This window comes from Tiliqua scincoides, chromosome 6, assembly GCF_035046505.1.
Source record: "Tiliqua scincoides isolate rTilSci1 chromosome 6, rTilSci1.hap2, whole genome shotgun sequence".
NCBI classification, from domain to species: Eukaryota; Metazoa; Chordata; class Lepidosauria; order Squamata; family Scincidae; genus Tiliqua; species Tiliqua scincoides.
Window position 1 is genome coordinate 53,355,114 of NC_089826.1, and position 24,656 is coordinate 53,379,769.

At 42.5% G+C, this 24,656-nt stretch overlaps 1 pseudogene; it reads left to right on the forward strand.

The window, feature by feature from the left end:
• Window positions 1-21,797: 21,797 nt before the first annotated feature.
• Window positions 21,798-21,917, forward strand: LOC136656507 (5S ribosomal RNA; annotated as a pseudogene).
• Window positions 21,918-24,656: the final 2,739 nt, after the last annotated feature.

A 24,656-nucleotide genomic window follows, 5' to 3' on the forward strand; every position in this document is an offset into this window, starting at 1 on the left:
TCCATCATGAATTCTTGTAGGCAATAGCCTACTGCAGAGGCATGCAATGGACAGAGAAATTTAAAAAAACATGTTAATGTGATAGGTAGCACATCAGAAATACCATGCACGATGAAGCAAATTAACAATATGGAAATTAGTCAAGTAAGAAGACCAGATACATCCTTGTTATTTAAGGGTCAGGACTTCATCATGGTTTTGCTCTGCAGTATGTTTTTAAGGTGTGGCACTCAACCAAGGAACTTGTGTCAATTTTGCACAAGTAGAGCATCTTCTATCACCATGAATGAGCCAGTACACATATTGATCCCATGTCAATGGAAAAAGTGAAGCATGAGAACGATCCTTTGGCTAACACATGCACAAACAATGTTCCTGAGATTGGGTATATGCATATGAGCATACATCCCCATGTGTTTATACTCTTACCATTTGATCCAGCCCTCACTCATTTGGGGCAGGTGGATCACATAAGATGAATGAAGGATATATGCCCTTATGTGCTCAGTCACACATTATGTCTACAATGGAAAAGTATACTAAGGTTGCAGTCCTATCCACACTTTCCTGGGAGTCAGCATTACTGGACTTCTAAGTATACATGCATAGGATTATGCTGTCACTCCCAAAGTTTGCTCCTAGCCCATATATTCTTTGGGTTAGTGTGTGAACTGACCCTAAGTAACCACAACCAAATCTTACATGTATAGCATTAGGAGCAAAGGTTCCTACTCAGGTTTGTTCCTTAGCATCCCTCATCTTAGAAAGTAAACACTGGCACTAAATAAATACCCGTATATGAACTTATTTCAAGTTGGTTGGGTCCATCTGACTCAGCACCATCCACACCAGTAGTTCTTCAACTGTGGGTCTGTGACTCACCAGTGGGTCGTGACCCTATTTTGGTGGTTAAACAAACTGCTATGTGGAGGGAGCACTGTTGCTCAATCACCATTATGACCACACCCCTTGGCATTTATAAACCAGGCAGCAGCCTCTAGGACCTCTAGAAAGTTTGGGAACCACTGATCTGCACTGCATTGGTCTCCAAATAGCAGCCTTTCCCAGCCCTACCTGGAGATGCCGGGACTGGACTTGAGTAGAGCATGTGTTCTACTAATAAGCCACAGAGCTACAGCTCCTTTCTCAAATTCATACATATGTGTCTCATGATATACCCTACAAAAACAAAGGATACATATAAACAGAGTTACTTATGAAAATAGTTGCAATTTTCCACTTCACTATTTTTTATACATCCATTATTTTTTACCTGTAATTATAGGAAAGTAGAGAAGTTGTTTTCCAAAAGAAATTGGAAAGCAGCCTTGTAGAGTACAATCGCATGGAATGGCTTCTGGCCCAGGGCACACGATGTCCCTGATAAATAATTCTAATTTTGTTTATATTTAAATGCAGAGAGATAACTGTAAAATTCTAGCTAAAGCCTTTTACGTATCAGGAGACAGAAAGCGGGTTCTGACCTGGTTATCTTTGTTTCCCAGTATTTATTGCAGAAGGCCAATAAATGCCACAAACGCCTGACACCATTTCCATTCTGTCTATCAGTATGTTTACTTAAAAGAAACAAGCTCCTTATTAAGAAGAAGTAAAAGGCTACTAGGAACTGAATGCGAACGTGAAGTAGTGGTCTTTTTATCTACCTATTCTTACCTGGATGATTTTGCAGTCATATAACAGCAATTTTTGAGAATGAAAGATAGGGACTTCTTAAAAATTGTAAGAGGTCAATCGTTTTTCTCCAGGTATGAGACATTATTGAAATACGAAGGGTATGAGCTGTAAGGGAATAACAATTTTAACTATATTACATGTTTAAGACCCTAACTGAATATAATGTAACGTATAATGTAACGTATAATGTAACTTTAGCAACTCATTTCTCCTGAGGCATCAACACCATTTATCATTGCTGTTGCCTTGTGCCATATCTGAACTATCATGATAGACATTTTATGGGGAAATGAAAGAATTCAATATGATCTCTCGTCGCTAATGCTCTGAGGTCAGCTACAAAATGTTGCTAGCAGCAGTGAAGAAGCATTTTTAACACACACTTGAGAAACAGCCACTTGGCATATTTTATCATTTTCTGGGTTAAAGCCTAGCCAAGTGGTTCTTTATTTGTGCTGACCTGGCATGGTGTCATTCTCAATAATAAACCAAAAAACATTTAGAAAACATTCCCTTACACTTTGATGCCAAGAGGATGTGCACCAGAAAGGCTTGTGCCAAAAGTTTTCTAGAACATTGTTGATAACTAGTGCCATGGGACCAATTGGTGGCTTTTTTTTCCAAGGAGATCAGCATTGAAAAGATGTATACTCTTGCTCCACCTAACTGGGGTCAATGTAGTGAGAGGAAGGATTCAATTTCCAATTCTGAATCTGAACTTAGGTACCAATTACTTGATGGGAGGAGAAGAGCACAATTGTAAGTAAATTCCCGCACGGCAATGCAGCAGCACGAGTTATGCAGCACTGCATCCTGCAATGGAAATTCAGATGCTGAAAGTCTCTGCAGGGTAAGGTGACATTTACCCTAAGTCCCCTTGCTGGAGACAGCAGCCACTATGGGTCAACTTGGACCTGCATCAGCTATATCACTGGCACAAGACCAAGTTGGGTCGTGTCTGTGGATCAGGCCCAAGAAAGGATATGGCATGCACTGGTACTGCTGATCCTGCATTCCACTCAGGCCTGTTCTGCCCATCATGCACTATTGCCACCCTCCCCTGCCCCATTCAGTGGCGTTGCTAGAGAGGTGCGGGGGGTGTGGTCCACACCGGGGGGTGTGATATGCTAAAATCGCGGTGCTTAGGAGTAACCCCATCATATTATATACCATTGGATGCAGAATTTCGAGCAGAATGCAATGCAAAAAAAAAACAGAGTGAAATATCTCCTTTCTATCAAAAGTTATGGTCAAAAAACTGGAGAACAAAAAATGCATGGATCACTATGGAAAGTGAAAGAGTCATATCGTGCGTTTACTCATGAGTAGGTGAACTTGCCTTAGTCTGTCGGAAAGGGCAGGTTGAGAGGAATCCAACGACACCAGAATGGTCCTGATCCAATGAATGCAGCCCCCAAAAACACCTGAGAAGGGAGTCCCTCCCTCCAAGCAGATGAATGTATTGAGCCTTATGGAAAGCAAAACTAAGCCTCACAGTCAAATTTATTCGCAAGTAAGCAAACGTGCCTTGGCTGGTGTGGAAGATCAGGTGAAGGAGAGTGCAAGGCTACCAGAATGGTCCTGATACTATGCACCTGAAGCTAAACAAGTGATCCAGAAGGCAGCCTCCCCCACCCACTAAAAAGGATCAAAACGGAGGCTTCAGCTGATAAGGTGAACTTTTTCGAGACTCGCAAAGTCAGGTGGATCCTGACAGTGATCTGGTTGAAACAGAAGTTCTTCAATTGAACTGGGCATTGGGTAGGGCTGAAAACCTTACTGATTGGGAGGGGGGGTGTTATTGCAGGCAGGCTACAGAGGACATTCACTTGGTGGAACAGGGCTGGATTCTGCTTATTTAATTATTTGTTTTACTTTAATTATTTATACTTATTTATTTTAATTTGCCTGATGATGTCACTTCCACCATGACATCACTTCTGGTGGGTATTGCACAATTGTCATTCTGAAAAGTGGGTCCCAGTGCTGAAAGTTTGAGAATTGCTGCAATAAGGTGTTAGTAAGTTGACATGGGGGGGGGGGTGGAGGGGTGTGTGACACCACTAGTGACCAAAATTACTAAAATGATAATTTGGAAGAATAATACCATCATGTTATAGATCAGGGGTGCCCAGACTCCGGCCCTGGGGCCACATGCGGCCCTCGAGACTTCTCAATGCAGCCCTCCGGGAGCCCCCAGTCTCCAATGAGCCTCTGGCCCTTCAGAGATTTGCTGGAGCCCGCACTGGCCCGACGCAACTGCTCTCAGTGTGAGGGCGATTGTTTGACCTCTTGTGTGAGCTGTGGAATGAGGGCTCCCTCCACTGCTTGCTGTTTCATGTCTGTGATGCAGCAGAGGCAGCAAAGGAAAGGTCAGCCTTGCTTTGTGCAAGGCCTTTTATAGGCCTTGAGCTATTGCAAGAACTTCATTCATTCATATAAGTTCATCTTTAATATATTCATTTATGTAAACTTAGGCAGGAGGTCTGGTCTAGAGGGTAGAGCCTCCATTTGCCTGAAGATTAACATCCACAAGGTCGCCAGTTCGAGGCCACCGGCACCGTGCGACCTTGAAGCAGCTGGCAAGCTGCAGCTGAGCTGTTCCATCTGCTCGGAGCGTGGGAGGATGGAGGCCAGAATGTTAAACCAGATCGGAGTGTAACATCTTGAATGTGGTGGTTCTTGAAAGAGAGAACCTTCTTTCAATTTGTAAAAATCCCTGCGTGGATTTAATAAGCCTGCCTGTGTAAACCGCCTTGAATAAAGTCTTGAATAAAGACCAAGAAAGGCGGTATATAAATACTGTATATTATTATTATTATTATATAAACTTATGCAAATTTATTCAAATTTTAAATGTAAATTAATTCTTTCTTTTCCTCGGCCCCCGACACAGTGTTAGAGAGATGATGTGGCCCTCCAGCCAAGAACTTTGGACACCCCTGATTTAGATCAATCAATGTGTAATTTCATGCAGAATGCGTTCTATCTTTGTTCTATCAAAAGGTACAGCCAAAAAACCAGTGGGGGCGGAGTGATGGTACATCACCACGCCCACCACGTGGGGTGTTGCCCCGCCCACTTCATGGGGGGTGACGCGCTGGCATCCCGTACCGGGTGACACGAACCCTAGTGATGCCACTGGCCCCATTCCATCCCCTCGTTGCCCTCCCTTCCCCATCCCCCTCCCCCTGCCCCTGCCCTTGTACTGTACATGTCTTCTCCAGTGGGCATCCTCTGCCATCCCCCTACTTTCCTCCTGACCCCCCATGCTGGCTTACTGGTGCCAGGGCTCTTCTCCATGCTGCTTGCAATGGTTCCGTGGCCACGCTGAATGGTATGTCATTTTTTTCTGACAGCCATTAAGAACCTTGCTGGAATACTAGTTCCAGCTGCAGAAGGTCCTTATAGGATTGGGTCATAAGTCTGCATAAAGTGTTCTGCATTGTACCATATTGTACCACAAAGTGTAGACCTTGGGACAGTTCCACCATATGCAATTTGACTACCCCTTGTACTGTTTTGCTTAACATTCAGCCTGAATAACACAAAAGTTTGCTGACCACTTTGTGAAATTTACTTGATCCTAATAAAGTTATTACCCTATTCTGGCTTTTTGTCCTACTCTTGGGTTTTTGTCCTCTGTACTAACAAGGGTAGCTATAAGTTTTTGTGTTTTGGAGATTTTATTAGGTGATCTAGTTAGTACTGTCATCATAGGTCAGTTTTTAAAACCTGAATTGTAAGATGAAGATGTAGCTAAATTGATTTTTACATTACACAGTTGTGATTCAATGGCTGTTTTTGAAACAATGTCAATCCATCATTATTAGTATGTTCCTTATAAGTACCTTCCATTATGCTTCTTTGGAATTGCTTTTTTCATGAGAAGAATACTGAATAAATTGTACAGCCAAGGAATATCTTGCTTTGGCCTGGTTTTTTTTTTTAATTTCATGTTTTTTATATCCCATTGTGAGGCACTTGAAATAGGGCAAAAACAATGATGGAGGAAGGGAACCTTTAGCATATTGCCCCATTGCAGTCTGATCCCAATCATGCACTGACCCTATGTGCTAATTTAATAATAATAATAATAATAATAATAATAATAATAATAATAATAATAATAATAATAATAATAATAATAATAATAATAAAACTTTATTTTTATCCCGTCCTTCTCCCCAAAGGGACCCAAATTTTCTAATTTAATTAGAAAATAGTCTCCATTGGCTTTTAATTGAAGTGTTATTCCAATTAAAATAGCTTGTGGGAAACGTACAATCAAGATATAAAATGTGGCAAGGACAAAGCTATAAGTCCCCTATGTTCCTATTACAATTTTGCCCCATTTTAGTTGCCTATTGTGAAAAAAAAACCGCTGAACCAAGGTAAATAGGCCAAACTAATGAACATACAGTTCTATTTGTGTATGAGATTTACGTATTAGAAATACTTCTTTCATGTATGTCTTGTTGACATTTTCTCTATGTATTTAACAAAAAGTGGAGTTACGGCCAAAGTGAATCTGGGAAGCTTGAGGAGACTGCAGAATAAATCAAAATAATCACAATTCTAACTGTATATAATGTAAACTTTGAGAAATTTTCCATTGTGATAGTAGGTCACAAAGTATATCATGTCCACAATTCCATAATCTCACAAACGTTTTCATTCTGATGGTTAGATTCTGGCACACAGGCAATTAAATAAGCCAGACAACCATTACCAGGAGCTTTGTTGCCTGAATCTATAGATGCTCAAGCAACATGCAATTAGACCACACAAATATGACAAGACATTAACTTTTATCTGACCTCATCCTGTCACATGCCTTGTGCTTTGCTATCAGGGATGTTTCAGGCAGTCTCTTTGGGAAGAGTTCCATGGAGAGTTTGGATCAGCAAGTGTATCTGTCGGGATCAATTAAATAGATCTAACTACCCAGCAGCATGAATAGTGAAATATATGACAGTGATGATGAAAATGATAAAAAAAATATTTATTCTGCTTTTCAATTTCAGAGCAAAAAAGTTCACCAAGTGGCTCACATAGCAAACAAATTTTGCTAAATATGCAAAATAATTTGCAAAAAAAATAAAAAATAGTAAGTAGCAAAATAAATTTTGCTTACATAGCAAAATAAATGGAAAGATGTTTTCCTTCCTCGTCTTTTTTTTAAAAAATGGAACAGAAACATCAGCAAACAGCCACTGGAAGAGAAGCTACGCTGGGCTGAATAAAAGAAGCTGCTCTCCCTCTGCTAAATATAAGAAAACTACCACTGAAAAAATGTTTTCTGTTTGCAATTCTTGAGTACTACTAGCTCTACTCTATCACACACATATGTGTACTATCCATTCTATTGATTTTACATAAATTTCAAGTTTAGTTCAAAATAATATTGAAAGGGCAGAATAATAAAAGGCACAAAAAAGTAAATGACAAATTGAATTGAATGCTGTATATATTCACAGAAGGTAAAGCATACAAGAGTAATCAGATAATGATGGAGATAGCAAGTTTTGTAATCAAGGGAATTGAAATTGGCCTAATGTGTTGGCATCTGAGAGGAGCAGTTGCATACACATTGGATGGGAAATGATTTCTTAAATAAAAGCGACTGGCACTTATTCAAATGTAAGCAAAAAGATGTAGGATTATACTGAAAGGCAGATCTTCATGTTAAAAACAAGTAACTAGCATAGGTATAAATTATGGGGCCCATAATGTTATCTTAATGAGATGGCAGTACTAGGTAAGGAAATGAAGACAAACATCAGGACCAGAAGCATTCCACCTAAAGTAGAATGTGACTAGCAAGGAATGTAGAAATTATACAAGACACAAAGAAGATGGTATCAAGACTTGAGGTCCAGGTCTGCAGGCAGCAGAATGCCACCGCACTCATGTACATGGGTGGGGCATCCTTTGCCCAGTCCCAGCCTGCATGAAGCATGGGATTAGGTTGGGCGCCTGATATGTGCTTGAACAAGCTGAGGGCAGGACCAGGAATATGCAGCTTACATGTGGCCTCTGTTCCTCTGCATTCCAAAAGTGAAGGAGCTTGTGATCCAACCCACTCCCCGTCACAATAAACTGAGATTCAACAGCATAGTCAGAGGGGAGGGTGGCACACTAAGACTGCAGATGCCCCTCCCACTTACTGTCATGGCCCCAAATGGCTCCAATGGCGAGTGGGACGGGCCGCTTACACAGCATGTTGTACTTAACCACACACACACACACACACACCCTGCTACTACTGCTGAGATTAGCTTGTCACTGTTAGGGGCTGAGTAAGAATTTTGTGTGCTGCCCTGGGAATGGAATGGCATTCCAGAATGTAATGCAAAGGTTCCAAATAAATTTAGCTCACTTTTGTGATGGATAGTCAAGACCTACCACTAGAGGTGATTGAAAACATTATTTATTTTACTGAGATGGAAGCCCATTGTGTTCAGTAAGTCTTACATACTTTCCTGCCCCGGTGTAGCCACAATGCAGCCCCAAGGTAAGGAAACAATGTTCCCTTACCTTGAGGAGGCCTCTGTGACTGCCTCCTCAACACAGGAAGCAGCACCCACCTCATTGGCACAGCAGCACCAGTACTAGAAAATTGGATAGCATTGGGTCCTTACGCTGTAATCCTAGCTTACACACTGGAAACAAATGCCTCTACCTATCATTCAAAGGAGTCTCTTACCAACATACTTAAAATGTGTCAGTAAATGCTTTTAATGAAGTTAAAAAAAACACACTGCATGACTGGTCCAGCCCTAATTATACATAATTAGGGGGGGAAAATGAGTTGCAGCTCCCCAACAGTACCCTCAGTCATGAGTGCATGCATGTTTGCGGCCCTCATTCTCTCCACTTCCAAACTGTTTTACATTAGCATTCATTGAATTATCCAATTATCACTTTCTTCTTGTTTTTCTGCTGCTGTGAAGCAGGAGGTGTTAACTGTATAACTGACACCTCTCCCTCACAATTAACCTATCCCTTTTACCTATTCCAGACTACCCGTGTCAGCAAGAGTAGTGTTGAGTCGATCAATTTACAGCACACTGGAGTTGTTTACAAGCATCTAGACACCCTGAAACAAAGATTACAATAAGAAAGAAAGAAAGAAAGAAAGAAAGAAAGAAAGAAAGAAAGAAAGAAAGAAAGAAAGAAAGAAAGAAAGAAAGAAAGAAAGAAAGAAAGAAAGAAAGACTTTATTATCAGCTACTGATAGCCCAATCCCATCCACACTTTCCTGGGAGTAAGCCCCATTGACTCTAATGGGACTTACTTCTGTGTAAGGATTGCATAGGATTGGGCTCTGAGGCAGGAAGATTTCAGCATTCATTTTCTAGTTCCAAATCAAGAAAAGGACAAACAATAACAGGAAGTATGTAATTATGGCAAATTAACAGGAAGCATCAAATAAAATAGGCAATTGCATGTTCTTAAGTAACCATAACAGAAAATGAGCGTCCTTCTCTAAAAAAAATCTCTCTGATTTTGAGCTTGAAGCCCACCCTGAAATGTAAATTCCAAGGTAAAGTAGGTATTTCATTAACCAGCTTGTAGCTTAACTAGAAAATGAAAATACAGTATATTTGGGAGTTGGACATGGATGGGAATCAATCAGATGCTACTACAGAAATAGTATTTGCCCAAATTACAGCTGCTTGTGCAGGCTTGTATTTCTTTAAATAAGAACATGGTACGTCCCTTTCCCTTGAAAGTTGCTAAATCAAGAGAAGGGAGAGGAACCAGTACATCACAATGAGTTATTGTCACTGCTGGGCAATACCCAAATAAATATTTCACTCACTGAAGTGTCAGTATATCCCAATAGCCTGTTGTGAATGTATGATGGCTGCAGGTGACTCTTTGTCAAGTAGCCTACTATATATGACAGTGATTTTCAATCAGTGTGCCGTTGCACATTGGTGTGCCATGAATGGTCCATAGGTGTGCCGTGGGAGTTTGAGGGAGGTTCGTTTATTAGTAAGGCCATTGGGGGATGTGAGCCCCCCACTGGCAGTGTGGTGTGCCTTGTTAATTGTCAAAAAACTGATGGCGTGCCTTGACAAGTTTAACACCTTGTCAGTGTGCTATGAAATGAAAAAGGTTGAAAATGCTGACATATGTCACCAGTGAGCAAGCTGGTTATTTGTATCATCTTGAGGAGGATGTGGCATACTTCTGTGCTGAATTAAAAATCTTAGGTGCTTGCTCCTTAGGTGTGGTTGAATTCTTACATCAAATGATTCTTTATTGCCCCTTTTACAAGAACCTCTGTTCAGCCATTCTTGAGGGTCTTCTTAGCAGGAGGGTGGGTTGGGCTGACTTGGGAAAAATTCTCCGGATAATGAAGATAAGAACATAATAGCAGCCCTGCTGGATCAGGTCATAGGCCCATCTAGTCCAGTTTCCTGTATCTCACAGTGACCCACCAAATACCCCAGGGAGCACACAACAAGAGACCTGCATCCTGGTGCCCTCCCTTGCATCTGGCATTCTGGCATATGCTTCTGTGACCTTTCTGTGAAAGTGGCATCTTTATTGAATTTGAATTTAATTATTGAATTTGAAGTTAATTGTTGAATTTAATTATTAAAAGGAGGAGGAGGCAGTCAACCACAATTGTAAAAGAAGGATATATTTTTTTAACTGCTTATTGGCTTTTATATATGTTTATTGTATGTTTACTATGCCAATAAAGGTATAATCAATCAATCAATCAATTAAAAACTTCAAAGCAGATGGTGATAATAAAATCTTTGCCACCACTTTGTAGGACTGGTTTACCAAATGGTTACCTGTACTTTCTGTAGTAAATTAGCATTTCCACCTACCTTTGGTCCTCATCTAAGAAGAATTAGGCTCAGGGCATTTCTTCTACATGTGAGAACAATTTGGCATTTTTTTAGTTCTCTTTTGTTCTATCATGCTCATCATTTACCTTTTCTTGAATTCCCAAACCCTCCCTTATAAAAGTTATGCATTTAAAAGGAAATAAGATTATTTGCATTTTTTTTTACATGTACATCTTCTTTGACATTACATTTCGGGCAATCAGACTGCATTGGCGTTCCAGTGATAGAAGATGAACACGCAAGTGATTCTGTGTATCGAAGCCAAGAAATCAACCAATCAAGAAGGAATGGCAGTACTTGCTATACAGTATGCAGCAGTCAATTAAATTACTCCTGATTGTTCCTGACATTAGCCTGTGGGATTCCTCTCTTTCTTTCTGTACTTTGTGGTGCTAAGACAAATCTTTTTTAAAAAAAGAAGAACGAAAACCTGAAAATTTGTATTCAAATAAATGGTACACTCTAATTACTGTATATGGTAATTAACTAAGGAGTCCTTCACTACTCTAATTTCAGAGTCATTCATTCCACTGAGTCTTCAGACAGTGCCTGGCTGCTCCTGGCACTCAATGCTTGGGCAATTTATTCAAGCTTTCAATAGATTCTGAAAATGTCGAAGTTAATGAAAGTTTTTGAATAAGTTCCAAACAGCTAGCATATATAAACAGCAGAATAGCAAAACACCCCTGCATATATTTACATGTTTGAATCCCAGTATTCATACATAAAAATAGATCGGCAAATGGACAATACATATTCTAAACAATCTGAATAATAATGTGCAGGATTTTAACAGGCTATCCAGAATAAACATATCATGCTTTGCAGATGAATGTGTACCTGATGAAGGCAGCTTAGATAATTATTTTTCGAGGTGGGCACTTTATTTATTATCCTTTTATGTATTCTGAATATTTCTTTATTCCATGATTGATTCATAATATTCAAACTGAGCCATGAAAAATTTAATCTAATCTGTGGAAGATGTGACTGACAATACAAGTTAACGACAACTCATGCTGATGGCATGAGGAACATTTGAAGGGGGAACGTATAACAAAATAGTGTGCAAAGAGAAAAATATCCTTCACCTTTCTCTCATCCTCTTATGAGTGCCCACAAGATGCTTGGTAATCTTATTTCCATAATTTATACTGGAAATAACTACTGGTTAATAATCTACAGTAGTGTTTCTCAAACTGTGGATCGGGACCCACTAGGTGGGTCGCGAGCCAATTTCAGGTGGGTCCTGATTCATTTCATTTCAATGTGTATTTTATTTTAAATATATTTTTAAAACATATTCCCATTAAAATTTTCCTACTTAATGATTTCACTTCTGTTCATGACATCAGTACCAGGCTAATGACATCACTTCCAGTGGGTCCCAATAGAAAAGCATTCTAAAAAGTGGGTACCAATGCCAAAATGTTTGAGAACCACTGATCTACAGATTTTAAAACTTGCTAAACTTGGAGAGTGACAGAACCATTGTATCCTGGACAACTGTGATCCAATCAAATGCATCCCGGTATTGGACACTGGTGTCCATTCTTTCTGTGTCCCGATATATATTTATAACAGATGTACTTCTTAAATTTTTAAAATGCAAAGGTATGGTTTCTTAGGGCTGGGATAAGAGGCTTAGGATAAATAACATCAGATTTATTGCCTAGTTGGTTTGTTGCCCAATTATAGTGGGATGCAAATGACTCTCTCTCTCTCTCTCTCTCTCTCTCACACACACACACACACACACACACACACACACACACACACCCTCTTAAATATCCAGGGACACCAATAACCAGGATGTATTTGACCAGAACACAATCAGCCAGGATGCATACACCCCAGTACCGAAAATTTAGCTTTATACAAAGGGAATTGGAAAATTGGCTTATAGCCTCCCTGCTGTTTTGTGTTATTTTGATTATGTTGAGGTTTTGAGTGATGTTTTAAGTGACGTTTTCCAACTGCGCTTTTATTTTCATTTGATTTTTGATTGGCAGCCTTCGGAAAGAACTGACAGTATCATGGCAGAAGCGCAGCAGAGAAACTATGGGTGCAATCTTAACCCCTTACGTCAGTGCTTTCCAGCACTGGCATAGCACTGGCATGGTCCTAGAGATGCGCACCTGGGGCATTTGCCCCATTCACTTAATGGTAGGTCCATTGCTAAGCGTAGGGAATGGAGAATTGCCACTGAATGACCCTTCCCACCCACCTCTGGGTCTGGTTAATATGCTGCCAGACGTTTTGCTGCTGTCACTCTTCCTGGTGAATAAGGGACCCCACAGGGGTGCACCCCCCACAAAAATGTTTTGTACTGGGTGTTGAGGTCTGAACCCAGGAAATCACTCAGGTCCTGTGCACAGGAGGGAATGCAACAAATGCTGTGGTGAACAGTCAGTTTGTAGCAAGTAACAGGGAGCAGCTGTTCCTGATTGCTGACTCTGTGCAGCTGATTGTGGGTGTGCCTTGTGCATATACCAAGGCCGAAGACAAACACTCCTAGGTGAGTGAGGGGGTGAGTGAGGGTGAGCGTGAGCGTGAGCGTGTAGGGTGGTGAGTGTTAAGGAATAGGAATCAGGATGCCGTATATGTGTGTTGCTGTATGACTGACCAGTGTTGCTGTAAATATCCTTGTATATAATATATTTTGGTGATGGAACCTAACTCTCGTGTCAAGTGCCTCTTTGCCTTCTGAGAGTTTGCCTTGGACATCAGCCTCGAGTTTCTGTTGTGCTGCCGTTTGATTTTGCTCTGCTGGAGACTCCTACACTCCACCCCCAAACCTCCCGCAACAGGTTATGGGCCCAGGCTGTTGATGTTTCCAAGGTCGTTCCTGTTTTCATTTGCTGCCTGGAAGCGTGAGTCTTATCTGCTGTTGCTGTAAGACGGAATGCAGGCTGCTGGCACTGAGATGGCTTCGACAGGCTTTCCTATTGTAAAGCTCCATGAGACAAATTACCTCACCTGGGCTACCCATGTGGAAATGTTCCTACATAAGGAGGGGCTATGGACTGTGGTGGAGAACCCCCCACTCCAACCGGACGCTGCTGAAAGGAGGTTGGTGGAACGTGCGCTGGCTACCATTGTGTTATGTGTGGGAGAGAGTCAGATTGTGCATGTTCGTGGAATCGCCTCTGCAGCTGTGTGTTGGGAGACCTTGAGACAGATTCATATACAAACAACTGTGGCCTCAAAAATTGCTCTCACACGGCAGTTGTATCGTGCTCGGATGTGGGCAGGAGCCAGTGTTACAGAGCACATGCTCTACATGAAGAACTTGTTCCTGGGGTTGCAGGAGCAAAATATGACCTTTCCAGAGGTGCAGAAAGCCTATATTGTGTTATCTTCCTTGGATCAGACCTTTGACCATTTGGTCACTGCCTTGGAATGTTTACCAGAGGCTCAATTGACTCTTGCTTACATCACTGGCCGGCTGCAGCAGGAGCAAGAGCGACGTCTGGAAAACAACTCCAGAGGAAGGACTACGTCTGCCCCTGTTTCTGCAGGTGCAACCTGCGGTATGGGTGTGTCCTCCTCCGTGCCTGCACTGCACTATGTGAGGAAGTGTTTTTCCTGTGGTGCGGAGGATCATTTACAAAGGGCCTGCCCTGCGAGGAGGGGCTCCAGGAAGCCTCAAAGGCAAGGGCCACCCAGCAGACATAGACCAGATATTTCTCTGGTACATGCAACTGAAAAGGAGTCAACCTCCATTGTATGGATATTGGACAGTGGTGCAACTGAGCATGTAGCAAATTCTAAGAGTGTTTTTTCCACTTTAGGATCACCTGATAGGTCTTACGTGGTATTGGCAGACGGGCTGTCCTCTCCTGTGGAAGGATGTGGGGTAGTTTGCTTGCCAGAACTGTGTGAACCTTTGGAGGGGGTCCTATATGCTCCGAATTTACAACACAGTTTGCTCAGTGTATCAGCGTTGTGCAAAAAGGGCTATCATGTTATTTTTGCTGGGAAGCATTGCACAGTGTCCAAACAAGGGAAGAAATGTATGCTGGGGATTGAAAAAGATTGTTTGTTGAAAAAGATTGTTTGTTGTCCAGCCTAGGGCTGAGGCACATGTTACACATGCTATCCACCCTAAGCATCATGGTTGCATCCATGTCTTGCATAGGTCCTTAGGACATCCAAGCTTTAAGGCTGTTTTGCAAACTGTAAAGCATTCAAAGGGCTTGAATTTAACCCCTTGTAAAGAGTTCCTAGATTGTGCTGTTTGTAAAAAGGTTAATATAACAGCAGCTTCTGTGGCAAATAGGAGTGAGCGGGTAGCTAGTAAACCCCTAGAGCTTGTTGATTCAGATCTAATCGGACCCATGGATAAATCCATTGGTGGTGCCAGGTTCCTACTGCTTGTGCTTGACAGATATTCAAAATATATGTTCTGTTTTCCACTAAGGTCTAAAACACAGGTGTTTTCTACGTTTAAAAGATGGGCGGCTTATGCAGAACGTAGGTTTGGCCACAAGCTAATTAGTCTGCAAACAGATCGTGGCACTGAATATTTAAACGAACCTTTTATGACTTGGCTAGAGAGAAAAGGTGTGCACCATCGTTTGTCAAATCCTAATTGTCCTCAGGAGAATGGTGTTGCGGAAAGATATGGCAGAACGTTGCAGACCAAGATACGCGCTCTTCTAACAGATAGCCAACTTCCTTATGGCTATTGGGCGGAGGCTGCAAAATGTGCCTGCTATGTCTTTAATCGTACCTACTCCTCTGTAGTTGGAATGACTCCCTATCAAATGTTACATGGGGAACCTCCCTCTTTAAAACATTTATACCCATTTGGTACATGTGGGGAAGTACTGGTGCAGAGAAGGAGCAGAAAGCGAGCTCCCAGAGCTCAGCCTGTTACCCTGCTAGGTTATGAACCTGGAAGTAAGGGATATAGGTTAATGACCAAGTCAGGCAAGTTAATACTATCCAGGTCTGTGAAATTTTATAACCCTAAGTGGACTTCAGTAGAACAAACTCCCTCTGTGTTTATACCTCTCGCAACTGGGATTGATGAAAGGGAGAATGCTTCTCAATCGCCTAGAGGTGTGTCACCTAGACAACAGGTACAACAGAGTAGGAGAGAAGAGGGACTACGTGAACCCAAAATTGAAAGTAGGCAGGAAACTGAAATAACTACATAGGATCCTGTTTCACCTGTCTTACGCAGAACCACACGAGTGACAAAACCTCCTGAGCGGTATGTGCCCGAGTCAATTTCAATGTGTCAGACTGTAGGGCCGGAGCCCTGGGATTACTCCCAAGTTCAGAAGCTCCCTAGAGCTGAGAGGATACGCTGGGAGGAGGCCATGAAGGCTGAAATGGAATCTATGAGAAAGCATGCTGTATTTTCAGCTGCAACTCTTCCCCAGGGCAAGAAAGCGATTGGCACTCGCTGGGTGTTTAAACTAAAACAGAGCCAGACTGGAGGAGCACCGGTCTATAAGGCAAGGCTGGTGGCGAAGGGATTTAGCCAGACAGCTCAGGACTACGATGAGATATTCTCACCCACTGTTCGAGCTGAAACCTTTAGAACTGTTTTGGTTTATGCTGCCAGGCGTGGTTGGCAAACCATGCATATAGATATAGAAACAGCATTTTTACACGCCCCATTGGAGAAGGGGATAATGTTGTATATGCAAGAGCCTGAAGGATTTCAAAGCCTTCAAGAAGGGCAGGTATTATGTCTACATAAAGCCATATATGGGCTGAGGCAAAGCCCTCACCAGTGGAATGTCTGTTTAGATTCCCGTCTAAAAGACATTGGGTTCACAGCATCTAAGGCGGACCCATGTCTGTACATAAAAGATAATGGAGAAAACCAGATACTTGTGACAGTGTTTGTGGATGATCTTATTGTTATGGCTAAGACTCAGCAGAAAATTGAGGAGGTATTAATAGAGTTAAGGAAATACCTCACTCTAAGAATCCTTGGTCCCATTAGTAAATATCTCGGAGCGAATGTAATACCCACTCCTGGAGGGTACAAATTACACCAGGCACAGAAAATAGTAGAGTTGCTAGAGAGGTGCAATATGAATGAGTGCAAAGGTTGCAAAACACCTATGGTCCCTAATTTCATGCAAACTGCAAGTGCAGAAAGTCCACCTTGTGATCGAGAAATGTATCAATCAGTAGTGGGCAGCGTGCAGTATCTTTCTCAGTGGACTAGACCTGATGTTGCTTGTGTCATTAATATATTGAGCAGGTTTGTATCCGCTCCTACACAGCAACATTTCCAAGCACTAAAAAGACTGCTAAGATATCTGAAGGGTACTCTACATCATGGGCTAGTTCTTCATCCACAAGGTCCAGAAGAACTACTCATATATGCTGATGCAGACTGGGGCAATTGTCCAGACACAAGAAAGTCTATTTCTGGACTAGCTATATTGTTTGCAGGTGCTCTGATCGGCTGGCGTTGCGTAAAGCAGACCTACGTTGCGCTATCCTCATCAGAAGCAGAATATGGTAGTCTATCCTTGGCCTGTACCGAGGTAATATGGTACAAACAGTTGTTGATAGATCTAGGGCTTAACATGAGTGTACCAATCCAAATTCTGGAAGACAACGAAACTTGTATTGCCATGGCTAACTCTGATAGAATTAAAAACAGAACGAAGCATATAGAGCTGAGACATGCTAATGTAAGGGAGGCAATACGAAACTGTTTAATTGTATTAAACTATTGCCCTACAGAGGCACAGCTGGCAGATGTATTGACAAAACCATTGTCTGTAACAAAACATGAAAAACTCTGTTATCAGTTAAATGTAAAAGATTGTGCACTGGGACAGGACCAGAATGATTTGGAGGGGTGTTGAGGTCTGAACCCAGGAAATCACTCAGGTCCTGTGCACAGGAGGGAATGCAACAAATGCTGTGGTGAACAGTCAGTTTGTAGCAAGTAACAGGGAGCAGCTGTTCCTGATTGCTGACTCTGTGCAGCTGATTGTGGATGTGCCTTGTGCATATACCAAGGCCGAAGACAAACACTCCTAGGTGAGTGAGGGGGTGAGTGAGGGTGAGCGTGTAGGGTGGTGAGTGTTAAGGAATAGGAATCAGGATGCCGTATATGTGTGTTGCTGTATGACTGACCAGTGTTGCTGTAAATATCCTTGTATATAATATATTTTGGTGATGGAACCTAACTCTCGTGTGAAGTGCCTCTTTGCCTTCTGAGAGTTTGCCTTGGACATCAGCCTCGAGTTTCTGTTGTGCTGCCGTTTGATTTTGCTCTGCTGGAGACTCCTACACTCCACCCCCAAACCTCCCGCAACACTGGGCCCTACAGCTACTAAGGCGAGCTCTGACTTTGCCTTTAGCCTGCATTTCCTCTCTGTTAAAATTAACTTTTTAAAACCTCATTTTATTCATAATGCATGAATATTAATTCAATACAAATGCAAAGAATAATACAAACATTCATGATACAATGCATTGTGAGTTGTTGCTTTTTTCTTTTCTTTTCCATGGTTTTTATTATTCAAAATACTGTCCCATTTTTTTGAGGGGCAGAAGCATTAAAAAAAACAAACCATTAGTCCATTTATCCTTGTAAAGTAATAGCTGTCATAACAATGAAACTTCTCTCTAGTCTTAATGTTTCGTTCTCAAACAAGGATTTATTCTGAGCGCGCAACCAAATACAAATGCAGGTAGAGATGTGTCCTATGGCACTGCACATTGCTTTCAATGGGATGCGCATTCAGCTGTGTATTTTTGCATAGGAAAAAGAAGCATCAAGTCAGGGAGCAAGTGAGGCTAGAACTCTTCTGCATGTAGGATGTTATTTTTAATGGTAGAATATGCAATCATGAGTTCCCAACTGCAGTCGAAAGTGGAACACCCCAGACACAGGCTTTCCCCCTTCATGAGAATTAGCATAGAAATTAGCATATGAGGCAGCAGCTCAACAAACACCATAATTATCACCGTCTTTACTTGGAAGAAAGTCCTGTTGGTTTTAATGCAGTTTGCCTCCAATTAAGTCCATGTAAGATTGTGACCTACAAGTTCTCTAAAACAGGTTTTTTGTTTTTTAAAGTAACACATTTTTCTACCTTTCCCATTCAGCTTGGGTCAAGAGCAGTTCCAGCAGATCTGCTCACTAAATTGGGGGAGCTACACCAAACCTGACAGTTCGAATCCCCCCTTTAGAACAACAAATAATGGGCATTGTGCATGCGTGAGTGCCCCCCATGCCCCACCATTGCCATTGCCTCCCCTCTTCCTTGCTTGCCTGGCTGATTAGGAAAGCAGCCTGTTCGCAAGGAGAGGGGGTGGAAGAGTGCAGTGCAGAAATGTGGTACCCCCTGTCTCTTTTTTCTTACTTTTACAGTCCAGTCCTGTCCTCCCGCCACACTGATGCAGTTGTGCCAAAAAGGAGTGTGCCGGATCCAGCAGGAGGGTGTTTTAGGAGGTTTTGGAGAAGAAAGGGGATTTAAATCCCCTTACCCCTCCATAAACCTCCAGCTCCAAAATGGGACTCCTCAGACCTGCGCCAGCTCTTTCAGTGGTGCAAGATGAGTAGAGAGAGGGGGCAGGAAGGCTGATGACAGAGGGGCAGGATCCAGTGCATGCCATTGATCCAATTCATTCCCTTCCTCAGTCTCCCTATCCCCCATTCTTTCCTCCTGCCCACCCTGTTGCACCCCTCACAACCTTACCTACCTTGGTGGCCATGGTTAGGTCTGGCAGCGGATGGGGAACACTGCCATATCTTGCAGCACTGCTTGAAAATGACCACTGACAGAGTAGTCTGCACACTGTTGGCAGCCATTCTGCAAACGCGGAAGTGGCTTCCGCTGTTGCAAAAGGCTCCGCAGTACAGTCAACTCCTGGACAGGATTCAGCTGTTGGGCTCATAGCCATGTCTTCCCACTTACTGTTATGAGCCCTGAAGAAAGAAGCAATATGGGCAGAGACTGCTGAGAGCATACCCAACATGCACTATCCATCCTGTTTATTTCAACAAGGTCAAGTGAAACAAAGCAGGAGGGGGTGGCTACAGATGGAGGACCTCAAAGGAAAAGAAAGGAGATGTGGGGGGGGGCTTTCTTGTTGAATGGGCAAGAAAAGAAGGAGCCAGGTGATCCTGTTTTAAGCACTTATGGAGTGATCAGGTCATCCTGCTGCAGCTCAAAGTATTATTGCTCAAAGAAGAAATAGAACTTCAAAGTACAGAATAGATAAATTTGCTCAGTTCCTCTAAGCTCAAATTCTGTCTAAAGATTCTACTGGATTTTTTTTTTTTAATCAGTAAACAGCTATCCAGCACTAAAGTGGCTGGAGATCCAATTGTACACTGAGAGTTCTCCTGCTGAGAGAAAACATAATACAATATTTTTATGTAAATATATTTCAAAGTAGAGATAAACGCTGAAGGTGGGTCAACATTTGCATTTTGCAAATTCATTTGCAGGCTCCTCTTTTGCCCTTCTGTTCTTTTTGAAAAAAAGGCATAATTTTGATTTTTATAAAAATTTTAAAAAGACTATCTCTTTTTAATCAAAAGCTGCACTGGTAGCTGCCAAGGTCATCACTGCCAAATATCCATACTGCTTCTTTCTTTTCCTCCTTCCGTAAACCAAATCTAAAAAATTTCTAGCTAATAGAAACACTTGTAAGATTCAGCTGACAAGCACATTTCAGAAAAGGTGTATTTATAGAAATGAAGGCAGAGCTTGTTACCAGTTCAATTAATTTCCTTTATCCATTAGAAAGTCGTGACAGTTATTGTCCAATAGAGGGCTTATTGTAGCAGTTCTTCGTAAGTAACAGTGCCATAAGTACTCCGATGGTGACAAAACTGTCATGCCACCATCATGCATTTTGGAGCCATTAGCGGAAATAGACAGAGGCTCTGCACACCCACCACAATGGAGCCTGCATGGGAGCATAGGATAGCAACCAGACAGTCCAATCCTAACTTGCTCTGGAGTATCCATGACACTGTTGGGGCCAGTTGCGGCTCAGCCCAGGGTAAGGGGAAATGCTTCCCTTTACCCTGGGCAAAGCTGCAGCAGCCCCAATGGGGCTACTTGGCTCTGCACCACCTAAAGAAGTGGCACAGGTCCAAGCAGCCCAGAGCTGCCCCGGGCTGCACAGGAATGGGGATAGGATCCGGCATAAGTGCTGGATCCTGGGCCCACCCTCCTCACCTGCCACCCACCCATGGGCCTGCCCATTGCCTGCTCTGCCCTGCCCCCAAATGCCCCCTCCCACCCTCCCCTTACCCTTCCAGACCCCCACACTGGCCTAGCAAATTCATCTTTTGTACTGGCCCAACAGGGCTTGGGCTGGTCTCCCTCCTCTCCTGGTGGCACAAGAGTGCTTCAGGCACTTTCACGACACTGGTGAGCGGTTTAAGGGACTTGCGCCGGCCCATCAGTTCCTCAGGATTATGCTTCAAGGGCCAAATCCTATCCAATTTTCCAGCACTAGTGCAACCATGCCAATGGTGCATGCACTGCATCTTACAGTGAGGGGGCAATCATGGAGGCCTTCTCCAGGTAAGGAAATGTTTGTTCCCTTTCCTTAAGCCTGCATTGTGGCTGCACCGGCACTGGAAAGTTGGATAGGATTGGGCCCCAAATCATTTATATTTCTATGTGGATCTGAAACTTAAATACTTGCAGCTGCAGGTAACTGGATGCCTATACCTGTAACATTATTGCTAATTTGTCCCCCAGTATTCTTTGTAACTGTGCCCAAAATTGTGCTTCTGTAGAAGTCAATACTGTACATCCTGTGATATGTATCTGTTGGATGAATCAGCAAGATGTCAAACTGAACTCAAAATTGCAGAATTTGAATTGTTTTCTGTTCAATCCCAAAGTTAGCGGGAGATCTAGAATGGACTTAGGTTTACTGATTTGAGAACTGTGTGTGTGTGTGTGGGGGGGGTCTTATTGTTGAACAGATAGTTCTTGTGAAGAGTGTTTGATCAGCCCAAAGTTACGGATTCACCAAGGCAAACGGAGCTCACCCATCATATATGGTGACACACCAAAGGTTTGATAAAGCTCCTCTTTTTACTGTCCACCGGAGAAAGAAAAACAGGGAGGTGTAAAAGCCTCTGCAGGTTTCGATACATGATTCATAGGCTATGTTTAGAACTATGTGTTCGAAGTTGTATAGCTGTGTTCAAGGCTCATTGATTGACTGAAGTTTTGAAGAATTTCAAAGAAGGCATATGGTGGCTTTAGCAGCAACTGTTACCCTGCACATGCCTGAACTTGTCTGATCTCAGAAGCTAAGCAGGGTCAGGCCTGGTTAGTACTTGGATGGGAGACCACCTGGGAATACCAGGTGCTGTAGGCTTATACTATAGTCTTTCGAGACTGAAGATTGCCAACCAACCATGTGGTAGCTTCACATATTTTGTATAGAAAACAATAATGAAGATTATATTAAGAGACTTCCATGATCCCTTTGGCTTCTTGAAAAGGGCACATTCATACTTGGGATGGTAACTAGTTTGTGGGCTGGGATCATATGTGGTTGTGATTGACTCCTAATAAGGCACAGTCACCAACAATAAGAGCTTCTTCATTGCACAGGGATTATTCTGCTTCAATGGTTCTGATTACTTTCTCTGTTTAAACCGTAATCAAAGGCATCAATAAATACTAATTGTGAGGTTTCAGTTAAAACTCTTGGGTATTAAAACTGCACATGATCACACCCTTCTGATAATTTCCTTGCGAAATGCACAGCTCTTGATATAAATATAATAATAGTGGTTATTATATTAGGTTACTTCCCTCTCGTCATTTTTTGTTTATGATACAAGCCTTCTAAATCCAATTACGGAACCTTCTGGGTCTCATTCTGCCTCCTTATCATGCACATTCATATGGCTATCATTAATAACCCAATTATCAGCATGCTTGCATGATTAAGTATGGACTGCGTGCATTTAAGTGTGAAGAGAATGATGTGAGCCCCTAAGGAATGTTAAAGTTAATTATAATTATAGAATTTTTCAAAAATTGTTCCAATACCTTATTTAAAAAAAAACAACACCCAGTGGCTACATCTTAAATAAATGACATCTGAAATGGTTCTCAAATTACAATTTTACAACATAAAAGTCTCGGCCTGCAAGAGACCTAAAGACCATCTAAAGTCACCAAAAAGACCATATAACCCAGCAACAAACACAGATGAGGACACCCCATCCAACAGCCTTTTCTTGAACTCTCGGAGAATTTGAATGCTTATGAATGTTTGAATGCTTGCAAGTAGAAGCAAGCAACACAGGTTTTCTTACAAAGGATTGAGTTTTTTTGAACAATCAATCTGACTACTTACAAAGGTACAAATGGCAAATACCATTACTGTCACTGCCATCACCATTCCCATTCCCCTTCCCCCATGCAAAGTGCTTATCTATGTGGGTGGGGAAAGCACTTCCAAGGCCCTGGTGACATCTTTTTCTGGTGGGGACTGGGAGAATCTCTGGAAGTAAACTGACACTATTCGCATCATTTTCACCAAAGGAATGACCTTCAGAGACCCTTATCCCAGGTAGAATCCATGGGGTGTAGCATTTGTTTTATACTGGTCATTCTTGGAGTAGAACTACTAGTTCCAATTCCTGCCAGGAAATGGTCTGGCTGGGGCCTTAGAAGCACACAGCCTTTTTCTTCCCAAGCTCATCTGTGAGGAAAAACTTGGGGGCTTTGAAAAAAGTACTCAAAGCAGAGTAAAGATCTTTCAACGCTTCAAATGATTTTGAGCTGGGTGAAGTTCACCAGCACTCTGCATCACCACAACACTAGCTCTTAGCAAACAAGCCATGCTGTAAAAAAAAAAAAAAAAGAGAGAGAGAGAGAAAATGTAAAACCAGTACAAAATTTACCCATTCTTTGCCAAATAATTTAGGCATAATACCTATGCACCACCATCATTCAGAAAGATAAAAAGAGAATACAATCAGCAATGGGTTTTGAAAATTTTAGAGGTCCTTACACAGATGCTTCCTAGACTTTAGGGGCAGAGGGCCCAATCCTATCCCATTTTTCAGTGCCGGTGTAGCTGAATTCCCAAAGGCATCTGAAAGCAAGACTTATTGTGGTCTCAAATGACTCCTCCCAGTTCCCTTTGAGAGTCCAATTTGTATTGTCAATACAGGAAGTCCTTTACCAAGTCTCATATTATCGTTCATTTTTTACCCGAGCTGGGGGGAAGAAACTAATTTCATCTGATTTGAGGTAAGCAATAAGAGTACACATGCCTAGTGCAAACCCCAATCCAGTCCCAGCAACATGCCTTCCTGTTCCTACATATAAGGCATAGGAGTAATCCTTCCTCAAAAGACCTTAGCAGTGTGGTGTAGGGTAGTGCTTAGCATATCGGAATGGGACTGAGAATATTCATGTTCAAATACTCATAATGCTCACTGGCTAACCTGGGGCAGCTTATTTCTCAGTTTAGCTCACCCGACAAGGTTGTTGTAAGAATAAGGGCGCAGTCCTAACTGGGAGTTAGGGAGGTGCAAGTCCCTTGTGCCAGTCCAGGAGAGTTGCAAACGTGCCTTAAAGCATGTTTGCACCTTCTCGTGTGTTGGCTGGGCCGGCTCAGGGACTTGCACCCACAGAGGCTGCATTGAGCCTTCATACCAACGTGGAGAGGTAAGGCTGCGCCGACCGAGCTCAGTCGATGCAGGGATCTGGGGAGAGCAGGGAGGAGGCAGGAGGGAAGCGCTCCAGGGAGGGGAAGGGTGGAAGATGTTCCAGGGGGTAAACGGGGAGCAGAAAGCGGGGCTGGTCAGCAGTTATGGTGAATTCCAACCCCAAGCAGTGCAGAGCGGCTCCAAGCCGCTCCATTCTCTTCAGATTTGCATCACCTCCTGAGGTGGCATAGGTTCGAGGAGACCCATTGGGGATGTGGTGGCTTACCCAGAAGAGTTTCCCCTTACCTCTGGCTGAGCCTATTCTAGTCCCAATCTTGTTCCGGATACAACACAGGCCTCCTGACCTGCCTGTTCCAGCGCAAGATAGGATTGCAGTGTAAATTAGCCAAAGGGAAGATATCCTGAGCTCCTTAAAAAAACAG